Here is a 22,246-nt window from a genome sequence, read left to right as displayed (position 1 = left end):
GTGTGATATCCCTAGCTTGGGTCTTGCCAATCCTTTGTGCTTCTGTTTCTCTGGAATTGTTCCTTAAGATCATAGGAGACATCTCCTATGAGGCCTGGGATATGAGCACCTGACCCCAGGGAGTGACTAAGTGACCTGGGCAGGTCCAGCTCTCCTGACGGCCCACCCATCTGTGGGAGACTGGCAGGTTCTTTTGAAATCCAAGCCCAGAGACAGTGCAGAGCCCCAGTAGACCCCACACTCTGGGTGGGTAGAATTGGGGGATTTGGACTGAGGGCAAAGTTTCAGGGACTTGGATATTTGTAATGCAAATAAATTTTATTTTGCATATTAACTCTGGATGGGTGGTAGTAGCTACTGGAGAGTTATGCTGCGAAGACTTCTGAGGCTGGGTCTAGCTTAAGAGGAAAGAATGCTGTTGCCAATCAATGGTGTCTGCTGAGGCTTGGGGCCAGATTAGCACTCATGACATATTTTGTTCTTGATGTAAGTGATCACTTATCTATGAGCATGCACCTGTAAGTCAGAGAATCCTAAATATTTAGGACTTTAGAAATTGCCCAACTCACTTACTTATGTTATAGATGTAGAAATTGAGGCACATATAGACTAAAGAAGTTGCCCATGGACACAGTGCTGGTGGCAGTGATTGAAGGTAGGTCTCTGATCACCAGTGCCCACATCTGTCTGAACACACCCTGCCTTTCCAGTTGATCTGGTTCTGTGTTCAAACAAGGTCCCCAACACCACACTAACTTCTTTGGTGTTTTAGGGTCTTTAGACATGGCTGCCAAGAGGAAGCTCCAAATGATGCTCCTCTTCGTGTCTTTGTATTCCAGAAGATTCTGGCTAGGGCAGCGTGAATGTCTGATGTTGGAAAATGCATCTTAAGAGAGAAGAAAGAAATTAGGGTTATGTATATTTGAAAGAGAATACAGGACAGCAAGTTACATATGGCGTTGGCAAAGAGTTGTGACTCTTATTAAACCAAATGGGCAGACTGAAAGAGAGCAAGAGGGTCTCAGGGGAGATAGCAGGAAGGATTGTGGGAGGGTGGGTGGGGCTGCCAGGTCCCAGGGCTGGGTCTGCATGGGCTACCTCACGTGCCTATCTACTTAAAGTAGAACAGTAGGGACCAGCAGAGCCCCAGGCAGTGGAGCCAGAGTTGCAGGTACTGGGCCCAGCTCCATAACCACATTAAGTATATCACATGCTGTCCCTTTGCTTCACTGTTCCCACCTGGCACATGGACTAAGTACCTAGTACCCCGCGATCTAGTGAGAATCAAAGAACATAATGGCTGTCAGTCTCTGTGGATACAGGGAGTTGTTTTAAAAACAAGGGTGGAGTCTTCTCCTGAGGCCTCCATGATATGAACCACTTGCCCTGCTTAATAGTCTTTGTATATATAAATATGAGGGTGGGAACATGTATGCATCCTGTAAGTGAGAATAATATTAAGTTATTGGGAATGATCTATTGGGAGTAGCCAGGAGCTGTGCGGGGCACTCCATCTTGTTTAACTCTCCCAATAATCTTATGAAACAGGTACTATTATTAATCCCATTTTCCAGAAGAAGAAGCTGAGGCTAGGTAGGTCAAATCACATGTCCAAGAATATATACTCAGTAAGTGGCAGAGTGCTTGACCAACCACCTGCCTGCCCTCAAGGAGGTTGCCATCTCTTCATTAGTCTGAGGGAGGACTGGTTTGGGGCATCCATTTCCAACTGTGTATGTGGTATGCATGTATCACAGGTGTCTTGGAGTGAATAAGGGATTAAAGTACCCAGGTAGGGTGGGGGTATTGCATGCACACACATGTGTGTGTATACATATGTGCACATGCATTTTAGAAAATGATGCCCAAGGTAGAATCCAGAACGTGGTGGCCTTTCCATGAAAGTGCACCATCCCTGCATGGTACCCAAGCTGAAGACCAGGCCTCCATCACCCTTGATGGACTGTATTAGTCAGGGTTCTTCAGAGAAGCCAACAGGGATGTTGTGTGTATGTGTGTGTGTGTGTGTGTACATATGCATATATATGTATGTGTTTATATACACACATGTATGTGTATATATGTGTGTACGTACACATACATGTACGAACATACATGTATATTTTAAAAGAAATTGGCTCATGTAATTGTTGAGACTGGCAAGTCCAAAATTTGCAGGGTAGGCTGACAGGCTGAGACCCAGGGAAGAGATGATGCTTCAGTTTGTGTCTGAAAGCAGTCTGCTGGCAGAATTCCATTTTCTTCAGGGAAGGTCAGGTTTTTTTCTTTTTTCTTTTCTAAAATCCTCACCTGAGGATATATTTTTCCATTTATATTTATCTTCGGATAGAGTGGGAGGGAGGATGGGAGGGAGGAGGAGGAGGAAGAGGAGAAGGAGGAGGAGGAGGAGGAGAAAAAGGGGGAGGGGGAGGAGAAGGGGGAAGAAAGAGAGAGAGAGAGAGAGAGAGAGAGAGAGAGAGAGGCATTGATTTGAGAGAGACACATCTACTGGTTGCCTCCCACACGACCCCAACCAGGACTGGGGATCAAACTGCAACTGAGGTACGTGCCTTTGACAGGAATCAAACCTAAAACTCTTTGGTCCATGGGCCGATGCACTAACCACTGGCCAGAGCAGGTCAGTTTTTTCTTAAGGCCTTCAACTGACTGGATGAGGCCCACCCACATTATGGACGGTAATCTGTTTTACTTAAAGTCCACCGGTTTAAATGTTGACTGCACCTAAAAAATATCTTCACAGTAACATCCAGACATATTTGGCCAAATATCTGAGTACTAGTCCAGCTAAGCTGATACATAAAATTAACCATCACAGGGATTAACTGGCCACTCTCCATCCTGATCATGGTATGGCTTAGGAAACCTCTTCTCTGTGAGGGTATTGTTCCCACAGACATGAACACAGCAGGTGAACAATATGGCTGCCTTCCCCTTGCCCAGGGGAGAGCTGGGCTGTACCATGGGTCAGGAGGAAGAGCCTCTTTCAGGGGCATGCACACTGTGGAGTCTTCTGGGGCTGGGGCTTCTGCCTTACTGGTGGGTTAGGTAGAGGGTTGGGTGGAATGCTCCCTATGGATCAGTTGAGCAGTGAGCATGTTCCTAGGGAGCCTCACTGCATCAAAGGGAAGTCCGAGGAGAGTTCTGGGTGTTGGCATGACCTGCAGCCCTTTCTGCTTCCCACAAAGGTTTAATAGTACATGGGATTTCTAGCCCTGGAATCTCTTCTTTCCAGGATATTCTCCAGCCTTTCCTGTTGGTGGCTGTGAGTCTGCTACAGTTCCTGGTGGGCATTAACCTACAGCCTGTGGTTATACTCTTCTGGGACTGGCTGGAACCTCTTCAGGACCTGGCCAGAGCCCCTCTAGGTAGAGGGGATGACCTAAGGAGTGGAGAACCGCTTTAGCCATGGTGCCTGACTCCAGGGAATGGGGAGCCCTTACAACGTGGCCTGCTCAGCCCAGTCCAGTGTCTAATTCTCTGAGCCCACTGAAGACAGAATTGGGCACACAGATGCCATGCCTTTGACCAAAAGGCTCAATCATGTCCTCATCGGGTAGAGACCAGTACAGTCCACCACTCATCTGTTCCAGGGAGGGGCCTACTCCTATGAGCTCAACTCTTGAGGGCAGGGTTTGTTGGTTTAGGGGACCCAAGAGAACACAGAAGGGAGGTGTCTAGTGCAATCTGTGGGTTCGGGGATGGACATTAGAGAAGAAGACAGAGGCAGTGGTAGTCAGGTGAAGTTGTGCATGTCTGCGCATCCTCTGCAAAGGCTGTGACACGAGATCGAGCATGGCCCAGTCAAGGCCCTGCAGGTGGTTCAGTGTTGTGGGAGCTAGAGATGTAGAGGAGGGAGGCAGACTCTTAGGATGCAGGGTGCAGCCAAAGGAGTTTAGACTCCATCGCATGCATAGCAGTACTGGCAGGTTTAAGTTTTCATGTGCTCACAGTGTGGCACGGATGTGGTGATGCTAGAGGTCAGTGGTCATGAGGCAACTGTGGTGGTCACCCAGGTGACTGAGACGAGGATTGTGGCCACAGAGGTCTAGTTGAGGGGCCAGAGCTGGAAATCCTGGTTAGGATATATTGGTTGGCTGAGCATGTGCAGCATGATAAGGCATGAGGAATCAAGAATGATGGAGGCTAGGTCTCTAGCTTGGGTACCAGTGCGGGGATGGTGCTTTTTATGGCAGAGCTACCACCTTCTTCGAGGGTGTTGTGGTCCCCTTCCCTGGGAACGCCCACCCTATTCCCATGAGCCCCCTTACTCTAATGGCCTGTCTTATGAAACTGAGCTTGGCTGGGATTCCCGGGTGCGGTCGTCAGCTCCTGGACACATAGCCCCTACGTCTGCCTGGGCCTGCGTGCCCGGCCCAGGGATGAGCACGTTGGAACGTGGTGCTGGGCACATTCACCTGCAGCTCCATGACGCTGCCAGAGAGTTCATTCCTGCCCCCAGCTCTGGCACCCAAGAGCTGTTTCATCTCCCAGGAAGGGTCTGGGGTCCCACAGGCCAAGCTGTTCTCAGAAATTTTCTAAATTTCTACCTCTGGCTGGAGAGCCTTGGGGTTGGCAGCTGCATGTCAGGAAGGTCTCTGTGGAGCGCCTGCTCTGTGCCTGGCCCTTGGCTGGGTTCTGAGCAGGGGAGGGACCAGGCTTTCATGACGATCACATTAGGAGACTAACAGCTGACAGCTAATGATCAGAAATCGGTTTGGTTCACAGCTTAGGGAAGGGAGAGGGCAGTGTGGACCAGAGGGTTAAGGATGCCTCAGGGAGGAAGGGCAGCTTGAGTTAAGTCATGTCAAAGGAAAGGAAGGGGGTGTCGTCCATGATGGGGGAAGGGCAAGAGCAAAGGAAGGGCCAGGAGTGAGTGATCGGGAAAGGCTGGCTATTGGAGTATGTGTATATATGAGTGTGTAAATTGCACAGATCAGGCAGGCATTGTTTCTTTTTTTTTTTTATTCTAATCCTCACCAGAGGATATGTTTGTATTGATTTTAGAGAGAGAGGGAGGGAGAGAGAGAAACATCAATTGGTTACCTCCGCACGCAGCCTGACAGGGGGTTGAAACTGCAACCTAGATATATGCCCTGACGGAAATCAAATCCGCCACCTTTTGGTGCACGGGACAACGCTCCAACCTACTGACCCACTCAGCCAGGGCAGGCATTATTTCTTTATATATATCTTTAAATCTATAATGTACAAATTAAACACTTTTAAAGGGGGAGGACAGTTGGGCACGCTTTTCTTTGTGACTCCCAAGTGGAGGCAGACAGCTTTGGTATAGCGCTTCTCCTGGTGCCGCAGGTGGGAGCAGGGGTGGAGAGAGTGAAGGGCTCCTTGACCCCGCTGCCTGCTGGAGCTGCCCCTCCTGGCCCGCTCAGCAGGGCGCTGAAATCTGACTCCCCACAGGTCTCTCCGCCAGGCATGGTCTCTAGCACTCTCCGGTCATCACGGCAACCTTCCAGGATCTGGGTGTGGCACTCACGGGACCGCAAAGAGGGGCTGAAGTCATTAGATGGCCAGTCATGAAGAGCGACACCAGGGACCTGGTTTCCAGCACCGGGGCCACAAGTGGACAGTGGACAGCCAGGATGGCTGTGGACAGCAGCTGTCATCAGGCAGGAGGGGGCTTACACCTGTGTGAGGCTGGTGGCTCACTCAGCCATAGTAGTGGCCAGTGGAAGGAAAGGGAGGAGGGCCCTGGATCATGTCCGAGGTGGGGAAGCTCTGGTCTGGCCATGACAGGTGGACGGTCCAGTGGGCTGAGAGAGGTGGTGGCAGGTCAGCTGGGGCCCACCCTGTGCCGTTTCCCACCTGTTACCCGAGTGAGGCCCATCCTCAGCTCCACCCAGTATGACGGCCTGCAGCCTGGGCTTCTGCAGCTGGGCTGGCCCAGGGCTGGGCTCACAGGGCCGCAGAGAGAACCTGCCTCAGGATGGAGGTCAGGGGAAGAGCTGCAGCACATCCACTGGCCCCAGAGGTAACTTGATTCCTGGACCTGAGACTTTTTCCATTTGTCAGATTGGTTTTTCCTTCTGGTTCCAGAGTGGAGATAAGCCTGTCCCAGCTGTCAGTGGGCCACCAAGCTGCCCTCCTCCCTTGCATGGCTGCCTCTGCCTTGCCTCTGGACACCAGAGTCCCAAGTCTCACCTGTGCAGTCATTTTTCCTCACTCTGGCTGGAGTTGCCTTCCTAAACTCACACCTGAAATGTGAGCTCCTTAATGCTGCAGCCAGAGACCTGGCCTTGCCCACAGCTCCTGCCTCGTCACCTCTGAGCCTTTGCTCATCCCATCCCATCTGCCCTGACACTTCTCTCCTCACCCTGTTTCCTCCTCCAGGAAGCTGTCCCTGGCTTCCCTCTGTGCTCCCCGAGCATCAGTATACACATCTGTCACTGCCCTGATCAGGAGGTATTGGGATCACTGGTCTATTGCCTCCCTTCACAGTGAGCACCCCGAGAGCAGGCCTTAGGAGAATTCTCTGAACTAAACCCTGGTGAACGGGACCAAGGAGAGGTGGGGCTGGCCTCTGGTGATTGCTGCGTGGTCTGGGGAGAAGAATGTTCTACATCTCAGCCTGTCTCCTCTCCTGAGGCCCCTGGGCAGACCATGCCAGTGAGGGGCCAGTGGACTGGAAACTCCCGAGTGGGAGGCAGACGCAGTGCCACGGAGCTTCCACACACAGCACCCAGTGCGACCCAGTGTTCACCTGTCTTACCTCGAGCCCTCACAGAGCCCTGTGAGGTAGGCAGGCAAGAAACCCCTCCGAGGAGGAGAGTGAGGCTCAGAGAGGTGACGCGACTTGCCCAGAGTCCTGCTGCTGGCAACAGCCGGAGTGGGTTAGATTTTGTGTTGGTCTCATCTCAAAGTCCTTTCTTTGCATGACCCCACCCTGGCCCTTTGTGAGTCTGGCCTGTGGGAACAAGCCCGCTCTGGAAAGGCCCATTCCAGCCCGAAGAGCATGTGCTGTTTGTTTCTTACCAGCATTCTGTCAGGGTCCCTGGCACGAGCATCTGACAAGTCATGTAAACTCTGACGGGCGTGAGCCCTGACGTCAGGGCCAGCTCCTCCTCTGTTAGTGTTTCCTAATTGGTGTTATCTCAGCAGTTGCTTTAGAAATCGACTTTGATGAAAAAAATTTAATTACATAATGAATTACTCTCTGAGGAGCAGGCCGTTGAGTCATGGCTCAGCCACGTGTGGGGCAGGGAGCCGGCTGAAGGGGAGTGTTTGGGACGAGTTGACGTGCGTCCCCCCACAGCGTGCCTCTGCATTTTTCCGTGGTGACTACAAGATGGATTTTGGGACTTGAATGGCCTGCAGGGATAACACACGAGTGTATGGGCCACAGGGAACATCTGCGCCATTTTGCTCCAAACGGACCAGAGAAAGCCGAGTGCGTAAGAAGCCTTGTTTTGAAATGCGCTTTCAAAATAAAGGGTTTCATAACAACCACGATTACAGAAACAACTGCTGATGGAAGTAACTTCCTGGAAAGCAGAGGCCTCCACGAGAGTTGGGATTTAAAAGGCCAGGACAAGTTACAAAACAGATCAACGTAATTGAAGCTTAGCCTCACTCTGTGTGCACACACATTAGGTGCCTCCCTCAGGCTGCAGACTTTGTTGTTAGCCTCTGATGCTCTGCCCAGGTCCACTGAGCCTTTGTTTCAAGGTCTGGGACAACACAGTAGGGTGAGGTGGACTCCCCATTCTCCCCCACCCCCAAGTTCCTGGTATAAACAGAGTGGCCGAAACTAGCTCCTTCTGCATTGCTTGCGTAGAGCTGAACTATGTGTCCCTGCCCTCTGGCATCATGATTGGACCAGGAATTGAGGCTCGGCCAAAGGCAGCCTCTCATAGGCTAACAAGTCACCTGAAGGGGGCTGTGCTGCAGGATGCTGTGCCAATAGAGGATCAGGATTTGGTATCATGGCAAGTAGGCCCAATCAGATCCTCTCCTCTGTGGGTACCAGGAAGGAGGGATAAATGCCAGCAGGTAGGCAGAGAAAAGGTAGGAGTCAGGAGATTCTTAGAAGCCCTGGGATAGCAGGAGAGCAGGGACTGTTGAGAAGGCAGTTGGTGGCACCAGGAGGAGACAGAAGACTAGATCATGAGACTGTCAGAACCCTGGAGCCTTAGTGGTTCCTGAAGGCAACGTCTGTTCCTCAGCTGAGCACCTACATGTCTCCACATAGCCTTACCATACACACACTTTCCTGGATCCTTTGAACCCGTTTAGCTTCTTGCTCCCTATTGGAACCTAGCCAGCCAAGGGCCCGCCCACGTTCTTGCTCATGGAGATAGTTCTGTTGGGTACCTCAGACAGGCAGAAAGAGAAGATTCTGCCAAGGGAAATTGCCAGCCTTGGCATGATCTCCATCTCACCCTTTAGCTTTTGGGTAGAGGAGGGTGGCGGTGGGACCCTCTGCTTTCTGGCAGAAGGAGGTGGGTGGGGTGCTCTGCTGAGGCCGGGGACGCTTGCAGCCCCAGGAGACCTAGCTTCCAGACCAGAAGAGTTTCCCACAGAGGTGGAAGGACACAGTTCTGCTTTGGATTTGGAAAGGGTCTTGCTGCATTTTTCTAATGTTGGTTCAGTGAAACTCAAAACTGTTTTTTCTAACGCTTTCCCCACTTCATTTTTAAGTCACTCTGTGTGCAGAGAAAGGCCCTACATGTGCTTTTGATTCCTTTACCCTGAAATCATCGCCCTTTCTCCCTCGAGAAATCCCGTGTCTCAGAAACCTTTGGAGACATTTAAGCCCTTTCACCCCCTCTTGAAACCAGGACCTTGCAGGCTGCTAGAAGCAAAGGGAAGCGGAGGGTTTCAATCAAGACAAAAGGCATTCCTCCCTGCCTGATCACAGTGCGGTCAAGCCCAACCTAAGCAGCAGCCCCATTGCCAGGAAGCAAGGCTTTGGAGACATCAGCACCTTGCATGAAGACGCTGAAGGCTGAAAAGAAGAGCAATGAGTGTCAATTTGTAAATGATTATTAAGGGTTGACTTGGGTACTGATTGAGTCCTTCAGCTGCAACACACTGTCTTCTCTCCAGCCCCAGGGACTAGAGGCTCATACCCTGCATGCTGGCCCTTCATTCATCCCTCAGCAGAGGCTCCAGGGGGACCATGGGGTCCACCCTTCCTACCCTGTGTCTTGAGGACAGCAACTTCCCTTAGGTAACCTGATGGCGATGGTGATGTAGCAGGAGCAATGGGAGATGACAGCAGAGATGACAGGCTCTGCACGTGACCTGCAGGAAACTCCTGTGGGGCCAGTTCTGTGGGGAGGGGAGAAGAGCATGCTGCATTCACACAGACCAAGAAATGGCTGTGCTCGCAAGAAGTGGTGCAGTACAGATGATAAGGGCTTAGCCTGCCCGAGTTCAAGTCCCAGCTCTGCCATTTACCATTGTGGGACCCTGTGCAAGTAGCTTTTGTTTCTATACCTCAACGTTTCTATCTGTAAGCCAAGAATAACAACAAGCTTCCCACGATCATGGTGACTGAAGACGTATGAGTGTGTGTTTGTCTGTCATGCTGTTCTTGCCTGGCATGCAGCAAACACTCTTCCAGTGCTTCCTCTGATCAAGAATGTCATGTATGTGAATGAAATGATATGATGTCCAAGATTTGCTTTAAAATAAAATATGTGAGCTGGGAAGTGGGTGAGGGGTGCAGATGAAACAGGACTAGCCAGGTGTTGAGTGGTTGAAACTGGGTGAGGTACACAGTGGTTCATCATATAATTATTTCTACTTCTGTTTTTGAAATTTTTCATACTAAAAAGTAAGAAAAGTTCTATGCATGTGTGTATTTATATATGAGAAAAAATGTTTATAGCAGAACTTGACTGGTTATGGTGTGTAGTATGCAGTACATAAGCTGATTTTAAATGGTATGTCAATAAGATTTTATATCATAATTATTTAAAATTTAATTAATTATAGTAAGTGATATGGGCTATGATAGTGTGAAATGTTTCTTTTTAAGATCAAGTTAAGTAGGAAAAGTGAGTTGATTAGATGAAAGGAATTAAGATAACGTGAGTGGAAGAGATATGTGGATTTGGCAAACACACTGGAGATGGAAAATGAATTGCTGAAGTTTTGGAAACATCCTTCAAGTTCTGATGAGAGAGGACTCATGTTCATTTCTCTGAGTGCACGCTGTGTGAGTCTTACGGGGTGGTTTATCTAGAAGGTTCAGCACGGCGGTTATGGCAGCCAGAGGTAGGAGTAAGACTTTGGAGATGCACAGACCTTGTTTCAATTCCTGACTCTGCCCATAACGGCCGTGTGGCATCAGGCAAGTGACTTACCTGCTCTGGGCCTTGGTCCTTATCAGCAAAACTGGGATGTTGCTATGCATCTTAAAATGTCCCTGTGAGGATTAAATGAGATGCCCGTAGTGCACCTGGCATAGTGCCCGGCATGAATAGGTGCTTAATAAATGGTAGCTTACTTGAGAAAGAAGTAGAAAAGGCCAGCTGGGCTCTGAGGCTTGTCTGAGGTCTCGGCACAGTCCCCACAGATTCAGTTCTGTTTTCAGAACAAGTTCACTCCTACTTTAGCCACAATTTTAATATATTCTTAAGTTTGTTTTGCTGTTTTCCTAGTCCGTGGCTTCTGGGAAATGGACAGGAGACAGGTGGGGACAGGCTGAGCAGACAGAAGAGGGAACCTGCCAGTGGACACAATCAACATGTTATTAGCCACAGGACATTTATGTGGCTCCTTGGCTTGTTCTAACACTGCTGACAGTTCAGCAATTCTGCTCTCCGAAACAGCCTTCGCCACGGTCCAGCCAAACTTTGTTGTCTATAATTCACCAATAACATCTTTCATTGAGCATTTACTGTGTGCCAGGGACCATGCCAAGACTCCGCTTTCATTTTGTGACTCAACTGCCCTGCAAGGGAGGTGTCACTGTTCCCACATCACAGTGGAGGAAGTTGAGGCCCCACTGCAAGCACGTGGCAGGGTCAGGACAGAGTCGGGTATCATTCCAAAACCCATGTGCTTGATCCCAGGACTCCAGAAGCCCTCTATCTGTGGAATCCTGGTACTTCCAGAGCCCCCGTGGTTCCTCAGGACATGCACATCCCTCCTCCCACTGTACGGCCCTAGTCCTGGAGTGGGCATGGGATCCTCATTAGGTCAGCGTGTAGGGACAGCTGCCTGGTGGCTAGGGGTGCGCGCGCGCACACACACACACACACACACACACACACACACACACACAGGCAGAGGTGTGTCCCTCCCCACTCTGGAGACCCTTTAGACATTTGCATTTAAAAGTGCAAGCTTTGCCCATCTTCAGAGGAGATTTAATGACAAGCAGGCTTTGAAGATTTTCAAACTGTATTTTTAGGTCACAAGGACCTTCCGTTTTTGTGTGTGTGATGGTGCGTAGGGATGGAAAACATATGTCTCCGTTTCTGCCACTTGTGCCCGGAATCCCAAAGATAATGGTTGTTTGAACTTTACGGTAGTCTGTTAACAGATTTTCAAACAGTTTCCCACTGATCCAGCAGTTCTCTGTAGACACTCATAGGCAGCTAACATTTCCATGAGAAAAAACAGTAGCCCATGGCTTAGAAATGGTAATGTCCTTTAATTGAAGTCATATAGCTTCTAAATGGGACTATCTCCTGGACAGCAAAGAAAATTATTGTCTATACTTCAATTTTTAAAAAACATGAAAAAAATATTGTCACTTCTGTCTGTCACCGTTGGAGATATTCAGCAAATGTGAGGTATGATCACAGGTAAAGGGGTAAATATGCCGGCATTTACATGTCCAAATGCATGTGGCCTTTTAAAAAAAGTAATTTTCTTGAGGGCTGTACACTGATTCCAAAGTGCTGTCATTGCTCCATGATTTTAGATGCCTTCTCCCAAGTGACCACCTTCAGAACCTATTCTATGTTCATTTCAGCATCTGTGAGGCAATTCTTTGTTCCTAGGGGCAGATTTGGCTTTTAGAAATTTCATCCCAAAGTCAGTCAGAGCTCAGATCAATGAAGTGTAGGCAATTGCATCAGTTATCAACTGCCACAGTATTGCTGCAAAAGAAACAACTACAAAAACCTCAAGGACCCACGACAGTGAGTGTTATTTGGCTCATGATTATACAGGCTTCGGCTGAACTGGGCTGGGCTCAGCAGATCTTGGCAGGGTTTGTTTTTGGGGCTGTGCTTTGCTGGTTCTGAACTTGCTTATGTATCTAGGGAGCAGCAGGATGATGGCTGGTTGGAATGGCCTTATTCTGGAATATCTGGGGGACTCAGCTCTGTTCGACTTGCCTTTCATCTTCCAGCAGGCTAGCTGAGGCGTATTCTCATGGTGATAAGAGGTAGAAAGGGAAAGTAACCTCAGGGTATAAGTCCATGTCAAGCCTGTACCTCGTTTCTGCTAACATCCCATTGGCTAAAGCAAGTCATCTGACAAAAGATGTGGCTACAAGGAAGAGTGAAGAACTGTGAGTTTTTTGTTTTTACCACTTATCTCAGTGATTAAATTAAAATGGCCATCTCTTACAGTGGTTAAATTGGAACATGTTTTTGTTTCAAAGGGAGCTGTGGCCTCACAGTCCTGACAATGATCTTATGAGGAGCCAGTGAACTGCCCAGACAATCATTCCAGACAGTTGTTCGAGGGGACAATTCTACATTATCTGTGACAACAGTGGCATCTTCAGAAGTAAGGGTATGCCCTCTGCTGGGGAGGACAGTGCTTTCTTGGATGAAGGGCTGAGAGTTCCATCTTGGGCTTGTTGGATTAAATTGAATTTGCATTGAAAATGTTACCTTGTAGTCTCTAAATGATAAACTGGTCTAATGTGTATATTGCTTTTTTATTTCTTTCTGCAGCAGCTCGTTTCTCAACAGTGAAGCCGAAACCTTTCAGTAACTTATTTCCTTGGCACTTTGAGGTTTCTAGACGGCAGCAGCTACATCATGTTCTTTTCCACTGCGGCTGACCAGTGGAACCTGCAAGGGGAGGAATTAATAGGATGCATGATTAATTTGTCACCCATCTCCTGCACCCAGCTACATTTGCTGAGCATCCTTTGTGCTGGGTCAGGCTGTGGCCATACAGAGACACTCAGGAGGAGGAGGGGAGGGGCAGTGGGGATGGGGATACAAGGGAGAGCAGCCTTCATGGACCAGTGGTGATGCATGTCCATGAAACTGAGGAGCACATTAATGCAGCTCTCTGCACCTGAGGTTTACACACATACACACACACCTGCACGCACATGTGCGCGTGCGCACGTGCACACACACACACACACACACACACACCCCAAAATGCCAAAGAGAGAGGAGATAGTCCCTCTTTCAAGGAGCTAGAGAGCAGTGGGGGAGACATGTACACATACACTAAGCTGTCATCTTAGTGAGTGACAACGAACACGAGAGGGGGCTAAGTCCAGGGGTCAGAGGAGGTGCACCTATCGCTGCCTGGGAAGGCCTGAGAGCACTGCTCAGCAGAGGGGACCTTTGAACCTTCTCTCAAAGGATGACCAGGAATTCACAGACAGAGAATGGGGCAGCACTGTTGGTATCTGCAGAGTTGTGAGAAAGCAAGGCTCCCTTAGGAAGGGGCAGGACTAGCAGAGAAGCAGAAGGTTTGGGATTTTGTGGGCAGGGGATAAAGAGGTGACAGGTTGGGTTGGGAGTCTATGAGAGATGGTGGAGTCTCTCAGGCAGGAACACTGGGAATTGAGAGGAGGGGACTGACGACGGAGGAACTGGAGAGGTGGTAGGAAAGGACTCGGGCTGGCAGAGGTGAGGGAGAGGTCAAGGTCAAGGCCTGGCTTTGGATAACTGAAGGGAAGTAAAGAGGTGTGTTTGGAGGAGGTTTTATGCACAAAAAAGGCAGTGGCGGTCACTCATGTATGAAGTTTACATGTACTTAGGGCAGTGTACCACAAAGAGTAGGGGCTGGAGTCTGGAAGACCTGGGTTTGAACCCTACTTCTACCACTAGTGCCTTTCGGCAACTCACTTAACATCTGTGAGGCTCAATGTTCGTATATGTAAATGGAGTTACTACACAGAGGGCTCTTGAGTGCTAAATTATGTGATGGGTTTCAAGCACCTGGCATAGTACCCGGCCCATTTCAGATGCTCGAGTCAACCCAGATCTACAGGCAGGAGAGGAAGGAGCAATTTGGGTACACAGGCCTTCTGCTGGGAACAATGGGCACAGCCATGTGCTCGCCCGTGGATGCCTTGAACTGTACCCCTGACTGGGCTGAGCAGCAGGCACATGTGAGGTGGTCCAAAGGCTGATCAGGTAAAGATGACAGGTCAGAGGAACTTGAAGGCCGTGTGTGTGCGTGCGCGCTTGTGCGCGCGGGGGCGCTCCTTGTGAAACAAACCACCCGAACAGGTATAGTCAAGGGTTGCTCCAACTTTCAATGCTTCCAACAGTCCTCCTTGAACGAGGCTCTTAACTCCATCTTGAGAACCCAGCCTGAAGCCAGGGAAATGCCTGGGATGGAATTCGGCCCCGCAGGTGCACATTGAGGTCAGCTAGGATCAGGAAGTCCGCGGGCTGTGAGCACCTCTCAGCTCAGTTAAGCACACACGTGAATAGTCAGTGTCCCTCTTCAGAGCCTTAAGCCCCAGGAAGAGAGATGCTGCTTTGTCTTTGTGAATATGGAGGGGACCCAGGGCCTACAGAGGACCAGAAAGATGGGTGGGAGGGTAGGTACTGTAAGGGCTAGAGATGCCCCAAGACAGACAAATGAATAGACAGATGGACAGGCAAACAGATATGCCAGATTCAGAATCCAAGACCTCAGGGCCATTTAGAGAGGAGCAGTGCCAATGGCAGGTGCCGGCATCTCCAGACAGAAGTTCCCCTCCAGGTCAGAGTGAATGCTGCAGGAATTCCTCTAAGTCCGGCCTGCAAGGAGGCAGCCAGGTTGGGCTCCTGGGCTCAATGCAGCCACTGCTGCAAAGATCAAGGGGTGAAGCACTTTGAAGAGCAGTGCCATCTCTGCCAGGCCCTGGGGAGTCTGAGAAAGTTCACTGCAGGCAGGAGGCATCCTTAAGTATTTATTCAAAGGTTGACAAGCACCTACTGTGTGCATGTGCTCAGTGCTCTGGGGAAACCTGAAGAAAGACCCAGCCTCAGTTTTCAGCGAGCTGGTGGGCTGGCTGGGGGTCAGCAACGACCACATGAATTGGTAGGTAGGGATAGATAGGGAACAGAACAACGAGAGGGACTACATACTGTTTGCTCATTCATTTGTTCATTCACTCATGTGATGACTTGGAGTACCTTCTGTCTGCCAGGCTGGCCATGGCTCTGCCCTCTTGGAGCTCACAGTCTGGTTTGAGGTAGAGGGCATGATTAGTGCTGGAGCAGACAGAAACACAGGTGACTGTAGGCACAGATGAGGCAGCCTCCAGGGGTGTTGACACTTGAGTCAAACCTCAAAGGCAGAGCAGGCTTTGGGGTGGGTTACCAAGGAGGGTTTTGGAGGGAGAGCAGTGGTAGGTGCAGGGTTCAGTGGTCTCCCTTGCCGAGGCCAACCCCGTCCATGATCACCGACCTACTGCCCTCCTGAGAACAGGAATGTGAGTGGGAAGAGAGTAGGGTTGGAAGTCCTGAGTCCTGGGCGGGCTGACGGTGGTCACCAGGGCAGGGGCACTTGGGCTGCTTCTAAACCAGGCTCCAGGGCTGACCCGGCCCGCAGGTCGATCAACGAGGACCCTAGAGGGGGAGTGAGGATGAGGTGGGACAAGAGACACGAGAAATGGAGACAAGACAGGATTCTGATCAAGTCTCGTTTATTCAGGGGGAGTTCACGCAATATATAGGGGGAAAACACGTGAAACAGCCAATGAGCATCCCACCTGAAGCCAACCCCAGCAAATACCCCAGGTGGAACAAACAAGCAAAGAATGGAGCAAACAATTATCTAGAGGAATGCAGGCACTGCACGCGGAGAGGCATGGCACGCGGAGAGGCATGGCACGCGGAGAGGCATGGCACGCGGAGAGGCATGGCACGCGGAGAGGCATGGCACGCGGAGAGGCATGGCACGCGGAGAGGCATGGCACGCGGAGAGGCATGGCACGCGGAGAGGCATGGCACGCGGAGAGGCACCGCCCTGGGGCCGGAGACAGCAGAGCAGACTTTAACAAGATGGATGCCATGCAAACGGTCTCCCACAGGTCCCCCTTTTTTATTAAATTTTAAGGCCGAAATAATACCTTGAGGGGACTGTGCCTGTCTTAGGTCAGGAAACTTGCACACGGTTCCAACCTATCCTTACCCGTCATTGGAAAGCAAGGCAGCATAAGGCCTTGTTCCTGTCTTAGGCGGTGGCCGGTGACGCGTGTGAGTTCCAGTTGCCCGTCTCTGGCTAACCAGCCCAGCGCACCAAGGTGACGAGGTTTTTGAGACTATTTGCCATCTCGGGCATAGTCATAGCTTGACTCACAGCTAGAGTGAGCTTCTCTGTCGGCCATTTCAAGTCTATAATAGTGGACCTGTATAGATTGCATCTTAATGGCATCCATCTGCTGCTTGAAAGCCATCACCTCATTGAAGAGGAAAGGTCCTAGTGACACAATCAGTAAAAGGCCAAGTAAGGGGCCCAACAGAGGGAGAAGATAAGGCAGCACCCCATTTAGCCCGCTCCAAAGGGGGTTATCGAAAAGTTCTTTTAAGCAGCAGCGTTCCTGCAAGGCAGTTGCATGGGGGGGCAAATAGGGCCCTCAGGAGCTCGTCAGGGTTTGGAGGAGGCTCAAAACCTCCTTTCCACAAGGAGGCAAAGATGCAGTAGTATTCCTGGCAGTAAGATTTCAGCCTTCTGGTCCATTCCTGAAATAAAAAAACAGGAAAAGCCTCTCAGGGCGAATTTTCGTCCCTGGAGTTATCTATATGGTTATCTGCTATTCCTTTAACTTGACCAATCTGTTTAACCAGACGCTCTGGTAGCCATCTGGCAGATTTCATTTTCTTAGAGTAAATGCATACAGAACCTCGGCCCCAGATGAGGACTGGGTCTGGGCCATGCCAAGAGTTGGTTAGCGGATCTTTCCAAGAATTGGCTAACTGTATGCCCTTTCAAGGTGGCAGCCATGGCAAGGCCCTGTTGATAGGCAGCCCCAAGATCAGAGCATAGGCGAATATAGCCAGTTAAATCAGTCTTTTTCTTATAAGGTCTAATAGCGGCTTGACAGGCGGCATTAGCGTTTTCAAAAGCCAATTGTTTAACAAAATCCGTGCCGGCGTCTGCATTACCGAAAATTCTGCCTGCTGCAGTAATTAAGCGGTGAACAAAATCTGCAAAAGGCTCATCAGGTCCTTGTTTAATGTTAGTAAGGGAGGAGCTCATGTCGCCCTTGGTGGGCAGCTTCCTCCATGCTCTAGTGCCTGCTGTCTGAACTTGCGCAAAAAGACCTGCATCATATTGCATTTGGACATCGCTATCAGCATAATTTCCTTCTCCTATTAGCATATCCAAATTTCATCCATTACCAACCTGTGCGTTGCGTTTAGCAATGTCCCTACAGTTCTCTACATATTCTGATTTCCATAGGAGATAGTCTCCTCCAGCAAGTGTTGCTCGGGCTAGCGTTTGCCAATCCCCAGGCGTAAGCCAATTCTCGGCTACTGATTCTAAAATTGCCATAGTATACGGGGCTGTGGCTCCGTATTGTGCTACAGCGGTCTTTAACTCCTTTATTAATTTAAAATCAAACCCGCTATGGTGGCGCCAAGGCTGTCCTTGTGCGTCCACTGTTTCTGTTACTGGAAAAGCCTCTATATCATCTAGCTCCTGTGCAAGTTGCAAGTGGGGAGGGATCTTTGGGACGGCTCCCCTCATGGGTGGTTTTTGATTCCCAAGGGTTTCTGGTTTTACTTCACTCTCCCTTTTAGATTTTCCTATTTTTAGTCCTTCTAATTGGGCTATGAGATCTTGGTGCTCTTTTTCCAGTTTTATTTGTTCTTTGAGGTGTTCAATTTTGTCTCTAAGTTCTTTTCTAGGGTCAAGAACTGGACATGCCAGCGGGGGAGCACTGGGATTATTATTATAAGGCGGAGGGCGTTGAGAAACAGGCGGATAATCAGAGTTACAATATCTGGCAGCTTTATCCGCCAATTCATCCCAATTAACCTCCCCTCTGTCAGGAACAGTCTCCAAATATACTGATTGGTCGGGATAAATCTTTGTCTTGGATTTGATTATTTCCTCTGGGGCAACACTAGTTTTTGTTCTTTTGATTTCTCCACCCTCTCTTTCTGTTAGTTTTTCTTGTCTCCCCGTATGAGAGCCCTTAGGCATAATTTTATTCCAAGTGGGCTTGGTTTCTTCTTCCTCATTATCACTATCGAATGACATGAAGTCCTCACATTCTTTACTTTCATTTTCATTCCACTTTTTTACTTTCTGTAATATACCCTCGCCATTTTCTACTACATTGGCAACGAGAGGATCAGAATGTCTCTGAGATAAAACCTCATCTATTAAATACCAATAAGAAAAAGCAGTTACCGGGACCTTCTCGGGTCCATAAGTCTTATAATAATCGCTAAGAGCGTCACCAACTATTTTCCACTGTTTTTGATCTATAGATCCCTCTGTAGGAAACCAAGGACAAACTTCCTTAACATAATCAAAATACTGACATAAATGCTTGTTTTTCACCTTTACTCCTCGTGCCTTTATAGCCTTTCCTAGTCCTTCAACGAACGTCTTATCTTGGCTCAATGAATGCTTGACCCATAATCGCCGTTCACTTACCCGAGGGGTGCAGACGCAGCAGGTTCCCACGTCATTCCCTCTTTTCTTTTCCTTTCTGCCGGCCACTCGAACGGCGTCCTTCACTGGATCCCCCGTGCTCGAGCCCCACGTTGGGCGCCACTTGACCCGGCCCGCAGGTCGATCAACGAGGACCCTAGAGGGGGAGTGAGGATGAGGTGGGACAAGAGACACGAGAAATGGAGACAAGACAGGATTCTGATCAAGTCTCGTTTATTCAGGGGGAGTTCACGCAATATATAGGGGGAAAACACGTGAAACAGCCAATGAGCATCCCACCTGAAGCCAACCCCAGCAAATACCCCAGGTGGAACAAACAAGCAAAGAATGGAGCAAACAATTATCTAGAGGAATGCAGGCACTGCACGCGGAGAGGCATGGCACGCGGAGAGGCATGGCACGCGGAGAGGCATGGCACGCGGAGAGGCATGGCACGCGGAGAGGCACCGCCCTGGGGCCGGAGACAGCAGAGCAGACTTTAACAAGATGGATGCCATGCAAACGGTCTCCCACACAGGGCTTTGCTGAGCACTGCCCGAGCCATGTAAGTGGCCAGGCAAGATTCAAGAGAAGGCAGGGACAGGGCCTCAGCCCCTGGGAGCTCAAACTCTGACCAGGTGATTTTCACAGTGGAGAGAGGGGGGAACGAGCAGGGTTTAGATGCTGGTTCTGCTGCTCACTGCCTCCAGAGAGGTAGGCAGGTTGATGCCCGGCCTCACTGAACCTGTCTCTTTATCTTTAAAATGGGAACAGTAATAGCTCTGACAAGATTGTTACAAAAGTTGAATGAAGTCATGTGTGTAGAGGTGGTTGTTCACTGCCTGGTGCATGTATGGAGGGCAGGACCTGTCACGTGGTAGGAGACAGTAAAGCGAGCCCAGACAGTGTTAGAGCCATAGGCAGTGGGAGGGGACCCTTAGCCTAGATCTTTTTATTCCCTACGGCAGGCTTTGCATGGTGGGGTTAGTGGAGGCAGCTTCTGTTTGACCTTGGGTATGGGACAGGGGAAGACGTAAACTCAGTCCTATCCCTGACCTTCGCTCTATACAGTGACTGACTCAAGGAGCAGTGGACGTTGGTGTCCCTGTCCGAGTGACAGCTACTTAGAGATCAGTTCCCAAAGTCCCACCCATCTCCAAATCCAAGTTCAAAGTTATCCTGTGGTAAGTGGGCCAAGGCCTCAGGTGCCAGGAGTCTATAGTGAGAGCGCGGCCTTTAGGGAGTAGGGTGAGTGAAGCTGAAAACATGAATGAGCCCTGGGGCTGTGATAACAACCCACGCCACTGCCAATGCATATGGCATCACTGTGGGTCACATGGATCTCCGCCCAGATCCCAGGAGGGTGGACACCGCCACCCCCAGTTGCTGGGAATGTTGCTGCTGATGGCTCACAGCTGTGCGCCTCACTGGGTCCTGCAGCAGAAAACTGCTTGCCTAAGGCTACAGCCCCTCCCAGGCCTGGCCCATGGGCCAGTGACTGGCTGGTGTGAGGATAACAAGGCCCAGCCAGCAGGATCAGCTGAGGCCTCAGCTGCAGATTATACTGTGGGTCAGCTTCTCCCTCTGCCCAGTCCTGCCTTCCTCACTTCCGACTTGTGTCTCTCAAGACAAGAGCACTGCCAGTACATCTCCTGCTGACATGGCTGTCAATCTCAGAGTCTGCTTGTAGGGAGCCCAATCTAAGACAGTTGGTACCCAGCCTGTCCTGAGGTCCAGGCTCTAAGATGTGATCACATGCCAGCTGGCTGGCAGTGAGGACCCCATCACTATGGGAGGTGAGCACAGGAGGCCCTGGTGTGCTGTAGAGGTGCAGTTCCTAAAACTTTGACCTTGGTGAACTGCGGTGGGATACTGATGGGAGGCGATGCAGGCTAATGTATCCTCTCTGGCATTTAAGGGGAAATGAGAGGGAAATGGTAACCATGAGACTATAGAATTGTTCACAGAAATGTTCACTTGAAACCTATATGATCTTATTAACCAAGGTCACTCCAGTAAATTTAATAATAAAAAAATAATGGATTGGGTGGCTGTTGCTGAATGCCATTGATTTGTTGAAGAGAGAGAATGGCAGGCTCTGGGTAACCACCAATTCAAGGCAAAATGGGAAGGCAAAAGACCCTCGCTGGCATCATTTAAGGAAAAACTAATCTTATTCAGCCAAAGGGCAGACAGAGAAGACTAGACTTAATTGTAAGAGTAGTAGAACTTCAGAGGCTGAACTTTTAGCTCCAGTGAACCCTTGCACAACAAGTCCAGGGCATTTGAGATGGGGATATCCGGGTAGACACAACTGAGAATCTTGAACTCTCAGGTTCCCCAGAACATGCTGGGCAGAGTGGCCTGCTCCTCATTATTAGAAGACAGTTGTCCTCTCCCCACCCCCACTGCTGTTTGGAGATTATGTGAAGGCCTCAAATAAAAATAAAGCAGGTGTTGTATAAAACAATGCTTAATTCCCTTGGGATTTATTCCCATTTCTCTTCCTGGCAACCAGACCAACAGCAAGAATCAAATCCCAGAGGACCTGACTGGGGAGGTGCTTCTGAGGGGCAGGGTCTGGCTAATTTGTTATATGAGTGGAAGGAGTTGGGAGGGTGCACATGGGACTCTATCGGGGTGTTGTATCAAGGGAGGTGGCATCATTTGAAGCTAGATAGATGAGAGTTTACTGATAGGGTAGCACATACAGGATTTAACATGGTAAGCACCCCAGGAGACTGTGCTAATATGCTGCTGGGATGGCTTTTGGAAATTTTGCAAAATAATGGCCCACACAAAGTGAACTAGACACGATCGATTGCAGAAGGGATTAGAAGGCTTAGAGGAAAGACTGGATGTACTATGGAAGGTTGGAAAAAGTCGACTGTTCCACAGGAGGGCCAAGAGGACAAAGTGTTTACCAACGCGATAAGGAATGCACCGAGAGGGGCTGGCATCATTGAGAAGCTTGGCGGATCAGGGCTGATGCTAGTAAGAGATGCTATTAGAGTTCAAGACTCCCTCACAGCAATGGGGAATGAAAGGATCCCAAAGGCTAGAGGCCACGTGGCAGTGCTGAAGTCTCAGAAGCAGGGTGGGCATAACTATGGCGATGAGCAGCAAAGTGTAAGTGCAGCAAGAGGGCCCCACCTGCGTGATACTAGAGAGGTACTTAAGGGACCACATTCTTTCTTACAAGACATGTGGGCAGCCAACAAGGAGAGGCTGGGTCTTCTGGGGAAGGACCCTGCAACTCTGAAGCAACTGTGCTCAGTGCTAATTACCCCAGACTTTCCCCAAAGCTGCTCATGGTCATTTACTCAGGTAACCACACACCAGAGAGAATACTCAGACTTGACCAAAATCTGGGAAAACTTTAGATTTATCGCAGACTCTGAACTGACAGTGATACCCAGAGACTCAATGTGCCACCTGGCTCTCC

The sequence above is a fragment of the Molossus molossus genome, unplaced genomic scaffold (genome assembly GCF_014108415.1).
Source record: "Molossus molossus isolate mMolMol1 unplaced genomic scaffold, mMolMol1.p scaffold_m16_p_18, whole genome shotgun sequence".
NCBI lineage: Eukaryota > Metazoa > Chordata > Mammalia > Chiroptera > Molossidae > Molossus > Molossus molossus.
Note: the sequence above shows the minus strand (reverse complement) of the source record.